Source organism: Ricinus communis, chromosome 10 (assembly GCF_019578655.1).
Source record: "Ricinus communis isolate WT05 ecotype wild-type chromosome 10, ASM1957865v1, whole genome shotgun sequence".
Taxonomy (NCBI): domain Eukaryota; kingdom Viridiplantae; phylum Streptophyta; class Magnoliopsida; order Malpighiales; family Euphorbiaceae; genus Ricinus; species Ricinus communis.
The window spans coordinates 1,550,751-1,560,361 of NC_063265.1; the positions used below are offsets into that span (position 1 = coordinate 1,550,751).

Below are 9,611 nucleotides of genomic sequence, written 5' to 3' on the forward strand. Positions count from 1 at the left end.
AAGTTCAGGGACTAAATGTCGATATGGAGAAGAAGAAAAGAGGAAAGAGATCGGGGAGAGAGAGAAGGTGGGGGGGAGAAGGAAAACGGAGCTGCGATCGTTGGCGGCCGACCACCGGGGCGGGGTGGCTGGCTGAAGCCGGTTGGCGTCGAGAGGTGTAGTGGCGTGACAGCGGCGATGCAGGGCGGGGCGGTGGTAGCACAGGATAGAAGGAAGGCAGCCAAAATTTCGCTACAGCTGTGCGTGCAAGTCCGACGATGGTAGCCGCTAAATTTGGTGGCGATCGACTCCCTTTGGCGAGAGCTTCCTTTTGGCGGCAGCGGCGACGCGAATGGTGGCCAGAGATGAAGTTCGCGGTGGAGAGAGAAAGTTAGGGGTAGCCACGTTTTCTAGCGAGCTCCGGCTGAGGATGGATGATCGAAGGACATATCCGGACTCCTCTCAGCTCAAACTTCACAATGGCACCAGTTTCGTGGTAATCGAACTCCGTTTGTAAATCGACGGCCGAGATCATCCGTAAATCTCTCTGGATGATCGGGGGTCAGATCAGAAGATCGGAAGTGAGGATCATCATCAGCGCGTCGTTTCGAGTTCGTTGGTGTGTTCGGATCATCGATCGGACTCCAGCGGCTGCAGGCGAGTCGATCGAGCGATCAAGCATCTCGGTAATTCTCTGACCCGTTGAGTTTAGAATTCTTTGGTAAAGTTATATGTTTATTGAATTGTGTTAAATATTAGAAAATATTATGTGTTAAGATATTTGTTTGTCAGACTGCCTGCCTTAGGTTGTGTTTTGTGATGTGTGGCGGAGTCGGGAAATTAGTGAAGTCTCGGAGACCCGACTCCCGCTAAAATGAATTGTTAATTATTTGAAGTATTTTCTGGCAGGTCCTGGAGCCGTTTTACGGGGGATAAATGTCCGTATTATAGGGGAGGTTCTACTGAATTTTTAGTAGAATTTACCCGAGTCAAGATTCCTAGACAGTCAGTCCTAGGGATCTAGACCTAGGGTTAATTGTCAATTGTTTCAGCGTTGTTGATAAATTATTTTTCATGATTAGATAAATCCATTAGTTCGGCTCGCTCCATCCGAGGCATCGAAGTAGAGCTAGGAGGTCGTCAAAACTGTGAGTTAAAGTCATATATCTGCTTATGTATGTCATGCTAATATTTTACATGATATCTCTGATTTAATGATTAATATTTTGATTATTCAGTTATGTACTATTTATATATGTTTCATTTTTTCGCATTATGATTTTATCGATTTTGTATTGACTCGGGAAGGGATGGTAGTAAGACATATATTATTTTAATGAGTGCACCGGTATGAATCCGAGAATGATGGAAAAAGGGTAAATTAGTAAATTTAAAAAGGTAAGTTAGGACTTGCCCTGGTCGAGCGTTGCTCCCTAGGCTTAGTAGAGTCCGTTTGCTAGAGTAAAGGTCCCTGGTCTAGCATTGCTCTCTGGGCGCCGGCTTATTTGGAAACCTAAGTGACTTGACTGGAGTTAAGGACCCTAGTCGAGCTTCGCTCTCTGGGCGCCAGTCTTATTGGAGTAAGAGAGCCGAAAGGCTAAGAGTATTAGTGATAATTAGTGGCTGAACTGGATTTAAGGACCCTGGTCGAGCTTCGCTCTTTGGGCGCCAGTTCTGTTAGAATGAGAAAGTCGAGATGTTAGTGTTGAGATTAGTCGAGACATTAGTGTTGAGAGTAGGGTTCTGCTGTGGTACCCCATCCCGTTATATGTGATGGTTATATTCTTACTTTTATTCAAGCATGGCATGACATGAATATTGTTGCATGACTTAATATTTATTTCAAAGTAAATAAATGTGTTGTTGAAGTGTGTGAAATTATTTTTGGAATATATGGTTTTAACTCACTCTCGAGACTGACAGTCTCAATTTTACTGTTTTTCATATCTGTGTTTATTAGTCTTCCCGTGGCTGTTATCAAGCAACCCGACTCCTTCATCATCGTGTGATATGTTTGATTTGGTATGCTGACTTATAAAGATTTGGATTCTCTGCAGTAGAAATAGTAGACTTATCAGTTATAATTTTATGTAGTCTTGGGTGTCGCCTAATTTTTCTGGCAGATCGAATTAAATATGTAAAGTTTAACGATTAAGATAAATTGTGGCATCAATAATATTAGATGAGATTTATTTAAGTCAGTGAGTGTCAGGCTTACTACGGGATTCGATGGCCTTTACACCTACCCATTCCCTAGTGCTGATCACGGGCCCACAGATCGGGTCGTGACATTTGCCTTTGGTAGGCTAGAAAGGGTTTCTCTTTCATTGAAGATCATATCAGAACTTGAATACCTAGAAAGACCATAAAGGCAGTCATTTGCACTTGAAACCAAGGCTGAGTCCAAAATGGCTAATGAATAAGATGTTGAGATACTCAAGAATGCCATCATTAATGACCTGAGGGGTATGATTTGGAAAGAGCTCCAACTCTTGGCTGGGATGGTTGAAAACCAAGCTGCGCCAGCTACTTCTGTTGCCCCTGAATCGCCTAATCCTTTGATTTTTGTGGCTCCTATTATTGATGTTGCTATTGAAACTACTGCTGCCATTACCACTGATAATATTAATGTTGCTAGAAGAGGAAACATATAGATTTCTTGGACTATGATAAGTATCTACTGAATAAGGATAAGAAAGAAACTGCTCTAGCTACGAATGAAGTAGTAAACATCTAAGTGCAAGATTGGACAAGGTGCAAGGAATGCTAGAAGTTAAAGGTTTGGAGCCGACCTATGATTTTGATGAACTAGTTCTGACTGAGGAAGACAAGCGGCCTTCAAAGTTTAGAATACATAAGATGAACAAGTTCAATGGAACTAGGGATCCGAAGATCCACTTGAAGTAGTATGTTGCTATCATGGGAACTACTCAACTGAGTAAGTCCCATATTATGAAATTATTTTGTAGTACCCTTGGAAGGACCTGCTATGAATGGGTGCTATGGCTTAGAGAGATCTACTAAGGCTGAGTGGAGAGATTTGAGTAACTCCTTTGTAAAGCAATATAATAGTAATGGATATCTCAAAGTTTCCAATAAAGATTTTGAATCCACTAAACAAAAGCCTAATGAATTATTTTTTTTACTAGATGGAGGAATAAGGTTGGATTGATGAAAAATAAGTCTTCTGAAAAGGACTAAGTTCATATGATGGTCTGAAATGTGCTTCTGTCTAGGGTTGAGAGGCTTCAGATGATGAATCCTAAGAGTTCATGGATTTCTATGATGATGGGCTACAAGTCAAAGAGTTAGAGAATGATAAGTGAAAGAATGTCAAACCTGGTGGTAAAGGGAATTATCAAGATGGAGGGAATAGGTCTATTAATGTAAACATTGTATAGAAGCCAAGAAGGATCTCTGTTTTTAAATAGCGTCTCTTGAAGATCTTTGAGAGGATGATACAAAATGGCTTGTTGCAGCCCACCACTCCAAAGAACCCACAAATCCAAAGAACCTACCAAACCCTAACTCACTTAGATACAAACCAAACACCTTTTGCAAATACCACCAAGTCTTAGGCCTCCATATTGATAGTTACATCCACCTTAAAAAACCTAATTAGAGTTGGAAAGTTAACCGACCCAGACCAACCAAGTACCAAAAGAAATCCATTACCTAACTACAATAATGCACCAACCTCAAACCATGTCTCCTTGATCAACTTAGGTTTAAGTGAATAAGAGATCATGAATTCCTTCCAAGTACCTACCCTTAAACTAGAGCAAGAATTAGAATCTCACCCAGAACCAAAATGCTAACTTCACTTATACCCATAAAGAACCTATGTTGAACTGGGGGCACTATTATATGTGGTGTTCCAATATTTGGTAAGAAGTAGGAAGTTGATGCCTTTAACACTAGAGCATAGTCTTTCTCCTTACAACGAAGATTGTGAATTCCATCAGATGTTTAAATGCGTAATTGATTAGTGTAATTGTCTGAGGTATGAGATTCAATGCTTAATAGATTAAGGAGAATGGCAAGTAAGGCAATTCTCTTAAAGTACCGTCATGATGATTAATGGAGGGATGATTGAGGACTAAGTGATGGGTTCTTTTGCGAGTGATGAGTGTGAGGATTTACTAAGGCAACCATTTGGAAAATTTAACTACAAGGTCCTCTATTCTAAACCACCTTCGGCTGACATTTGAATTGAGGACATTGTAATAAGAGATTAGGGTTTGGATGATGATGAGCAGCTAATTGGGGATTCTTACATCATGGAAGTATAGAATCAAAGGGAAAGGCAATTAGTCATGGCTATTAATATTTGGTACAGCTCCAGGGATGAGTGTGAGCTTCAAGACTGCCATGCCAAAGATATCTAGAGGATAGTGACTCTAATAAGAGACCAGTCAATGTCCCTAGAACAGTGGTACAAGCCTGCAAGATCTTAAGCAAGTGGAGAAGAATTTAGAAGAAGAGGGTTCAAAAGATGACAAGCTGCTAGAAGAGCTAAAAAAGATCAAGAAAACTACTAACATATAAACTGTTGATGCACTCACCGGATCATAGAAAGGCTTTGATTCAAGCCTTATTGAGCATAAGAATAAGCGCAACAGCTACTCTTAGAGAAATGATCAAGAAGGTAACTAACAAGACTACTAGAATGATCACTTTCTCGGATAAAGACCTACCACTAGAGGGAAGGGATCATAACAAGGCTCTTAGCTGAAATGAAGGGGAAGAGGACTCCTTGTGTGATGGTAGATGATGGATCAACCATCAATGTTTGTCTTTCTCGCGTCCTTTCAAAACTGGGGATGACTGTGAAAGATTTGAAGGCTTCAGACATAGTTAAAAGAGCTTATGATGAGACTAATAGAGATATGGAAGGAACATTCTCAGTTCTGGTGAAAAAGGGTCCTATAGAGTCTTAGGTTGAATTTATAGTTTTAGATATCCCAGTCATCTTTGCATTTTTGTTGGGAAGGCCATAATTCCATGCTTTAGGGAGGAGTACCCTCTTGTGCACCAAAAGGTCAAATTCCCTAAAGAGAGAGAGATAATCACCATTTATGTTAAAGGGTAGTAAAGTTGTTACAGCCATCCAAGAAGTTCCAAAGAACTCGACGCCCCAACGAGGTTCTAAGTGATTTTTCTCTATGTGAGTGCGGCTTTTCAGGGCCCGGTCTAAGCGATATGCAACTAAGTTACTGTGTCGAAGGTTGTGTGATTCGAACTATGCCCATTTCAAAATAGGTCATCCAAAAGGAGGCCTCAAGGGATCAAAACAACCATAGTGATCGCGAATTATCAAAGAAGACTGGGAGTCACAACCCAGGAAAGATAATCGGGACAAATAGAGATTAGCGAAGGATGGCAGCTTAGATTCCTCACAGAGATCCTAACTTTTTCCCTCTCTGAATTAGAGACTTGGGTTTGGAAAGTTAGGTACATGCTAGGAAGGGTTAGGTACCCTAACACGCCTGGATATAAAGTCTGGTCTCCACTAGACTCTAAGGTTTTTGGTTTCCCTAATCATACTAATGCTAGCTTGGTTACTACTCATTTTATTATGAGGATATTTTATTATCTTCATTAAATATGCATGAGTGAGGGAAAGAAGTTGCAAAGCTAGCATGAATCTACCTAAGTGGAAGGCACAATGGTGTTGCTAACTTTAAAGGAGGTACTAATTAGAATTGATATTAAAACATAAGGAAAGGCATAACGGAAGCAAAAGAAAAAAGTTTCAATTCCACCAAGAATCTCGTTAATGTAAAGTAGTCATAACACACAAAATAAAATTAAAAAAAAAAAAGATGAAGAAAGCTTACAGAGGGTGTTTTCAGCCAATCCAAGGAGTGACTTTTGCTTTGTTGATTCTTGATTCTTCAAGGATGATTGATGCACTTTAAAGCTAGTCAAGTGACCAGCCTCTTTTGGTAATCCACACAAACTTCTAAGCAAATATCTCTTAAATAACTTTTAGGAGATTGAGAATAAATGTAGGAGATGAATTCTAGTTCTATGCAAGAAATATAAATCAATTAACAATTATTGATTGATTTACCTAAGGGAATTCTTCTCAAGAAGACTTTTTTCTCTCTAGATGTGCAACCATCTTTTTGCCCCATATGCATCTCTTTCTATATGTGTGGCCTTTAATCAAAGTCCTTAAAAGTTTAGAATTTTTGAAATAAATCCTAACTTACTTTAAGTTGGGCCTTGTTATCCTAAATGAACTTTGATTAATATAAAAACTAATCAATGGATAATAATCTCATCATAGGCCCATTATAAAAGACCTATTAGCTTTTAATTAATTAAACTTTAATTAGGCCCAATATATATGAGCTTAAGCCTAATATGCTTAAAGCTTCATTTTAATCCTCACTTAGAGCCTATTTGTGTATAATCCAAAAGGTTCTTAACATGTTGGCAATGAACATGGATTATGAATTAAATTCCTTTAATTCAGTGTTAATTCTCTAATTTAACTTAATCCATATTCATTAATCAAGATTAGCATTTAGCAATGCATCATAATCATCCAAATGTGTAGGAATGATTAAAGTGCTTTAATCAACTTTTAGAATGAAAAGTCTTACAATGTAATTCAATCCTTCCATTGTACTTTTATCTCAAATGATTCATAGAGTATTGATGCAAATGTGAACTCTATAATTGAACCAACCATATTTATTTTTCATAATTGCATATAATATTTTGAATAAAATCTATGAAGCACTTTTCATAATCTTCATTCAAACAACCTTGGCCAAGAATTTTCATGTTAAAGCACATCAATAATCATTAGGATAAGGTTACATGACATATTACCTTGGGCAATAAATTCTTTATTGGTAACTTATTATCTTCATATGACTCTTATTATACCTAATGAATATCTCTTGAACGCTCCATGAATAGGAGAACATAAGATCGTAACAAAGCATAGTAATCCTCATATAAGATAATATAGTGTTATCTCAAGTCTAAAGATCACATCTTATATGATTGTCATAGGAGTATTGTCTATAGACACTTGGGGTAAATTCCATATGGACTACTTAGTGGGATCATATTCAATAAACTTGTTCTTGTAACAAGAACTTATATGCTTACCTCGGAATCCATATTCTCCAACCTTATGAGACAGATTGTTTACTTCAAAAGTAAGTGATAACACATTATGGTAGTTTCGAGCTTTTGATCAATATCCAACAATCAATATCTAATTCTTTAGAAAACATTGACCATGAATAAAGTTTAGGAACATATGTAATAAGAATCTCATGATTATAAACTCGCTTTATAATTTCTCTTACTTTGTGTTTATATTCCATGGTGGTCATCTCTAACGGTTTGGATTATTCTCTGATAATACCACGAGTACTCATACCATTAACAGTCGAACAATGCTTTCAATATAATTGTATGACATCAATTGTGATGTATAAATTAATATAGATCATATGATAACTCCTTGTCTTTAAGGCATACTCTAACAATCTCCCTATTATACTGAAGCGCAATTAAAGCTAATCATCATGGTATCCAATACCGAACTCTTTCTTATAATGATCATGTTCTTGCTAGGTCAAACGATTTTGTTGGAGGATCGACTTTGCTATCCTTAATAGGTATTTTTTTATCTTAATATTCTATTAATAAGTCATTTATTGGTAATGCTTCAATATAATATTTTGGATCACAAATGAGACCTTAGTTCTTTGAAAATGGGTGTCTATCTGGGTCTTTAAATCAATAATACTTAAGAACCACACCTTATTCTTGAAAAAGAATATTAAAGATCCAAATATCTCTTATATATTACCTCAAATATAATAAGATGTATTGAGCTCAAGTTGTAAGAATGACCCTTTTAGAACTCTTTTCAAAAATCATGCTTTCCTTTTAAAAATGAAATGAATCTATCTTGTGAGTTTATTCTATGTGATTCACAATCAACATCTAGAATAATTATAAAGTCTGGTACATAACATGATATATGTACATAATAAAATCTTATGCTTTCGCAAAAATCATTCTACTAATAATCTCTTTCTCAATGAGTAGTTTTTGTAGATTGAAACCTCATTTTAAAAACTGATATTAATTTCTCCATCATCTCCCCTAAACTAATCCTTCTAGGAGGAGTTTGCTGCTGATTCTACTATTAGAATCCTGGTGGTAGAGTCTTTGCTGATTCTAATTCTCCCAAGAGAAATTTAGATGATTTCTTCGCTCCAAATTATAGGTATTGTTGTAAGGGTTATTCTGTTACCTAGGAGTATTACCCACATAATCAGCTTGCTTCGGCTTTGTAAAAGTATTATCATTTTGGCAATCTTGGTTTTGATGCCCACCCCACACCAATAACAACTAATTACCTGAACTTGTCTTCTAGATGAAGACATAGTCAAAGCATCTATTTTCTTGCTTATGGCCTCTTGTTGTGCATTTACAGCTACCATGGGATCTATTGCATAGATACCACTACTTTTGCCTCGAACCTGCTCTCTTGGATATTTCCACTGATAGTATGTGACTGCTATATCCTCAATAAGATTCATAGCTTGCTCTAGAGTCTTATTAATAAGTAATCCACCTACTGCTGTATTAATAGACTATTTACTTACATAATTCAATCCATTGAAGAATGTCTAGATTTGCAGCCATAGAGGTAGACCATGATGTGGACAACTCCTTGAAACGCTCCCAACAATCATACAAGGTTTCATTTCCTGCTAAAGAAAACTTACTATATCATTCCTCACCTTGGTAATCTTAGAAGCTGGAAAATCAAATTTTTTATGAACCTAGATATTCTTAAAAGTTATATACTAACGAAAGAACCTGAAAAGAATAAAATGCATGAAATCGAGAATCAACCTGTACGTGATATCGAAGCTGAAAAAATATTAACAGAAAAATAATTGTTGAGTTATTAGCCCTAGACGATTACATGAATAAGGTATTAATAACTATATTTGGTTTAAAATTTATATGAAATAATACAATAATAATAATCTTGGATTTACTATTGCTTACGTTAAGACATCAAATCACTTGTAAGGCTATCATAAAGGATGTTGATGCCGCGACTGAATGGTGGTATAAAGCATGTCCACATACAAAAGTAGTGCTAAAATTACAATTCACAGATTTAGTACAATAACTGCGGCAATTAAAAGATCCTCTAGTGTAATGATATGTATCTATATACATATAGAAATGTATTTAATTAATAACTTGATATGCAAGCTCATTTGTAAATAGTGGTATTTACCCTTACAGATAAAAACTCATTACTGTTGTTGAGGATGAAAGTGGATCAACAATATTTTTAATTTTTAGACGGCAACATATCTTATTGATCTAGCTTGTACAAGACTCTAAAGATAAGTTCTCTATTCCTCCATTAATGACAAGAATCTTTGGAGTTGCGAAAACTTTCCAAATTTTGGTTAAAACTAGAATTGAAGATCCTTACATTTTGATGTTTAAAATGACCCATATTTCCAAAGACAGTGATGATGTGTAGTTACCACTTGCCCCTACCGAGAAATATAATCTCAATGGCTCAATACTACTTCAAAGACCAATAAAGATAGAAGGCAAGA

At 36.6% G+C, this 9,611-nt stretch overlaps 1 pseudogene; it reads left to right on the forward strand.

The window, feature by feature from the left end:
• The first annotated feature begins 8,673 nt into the window (after positions 1-8,673).
• On the forward strand, positions 8,674-8,768 carry LOC112535101 (annotated as a pseudogene).
• Positions 8,769-9,611: the final 843 nt, after the last annotated feature.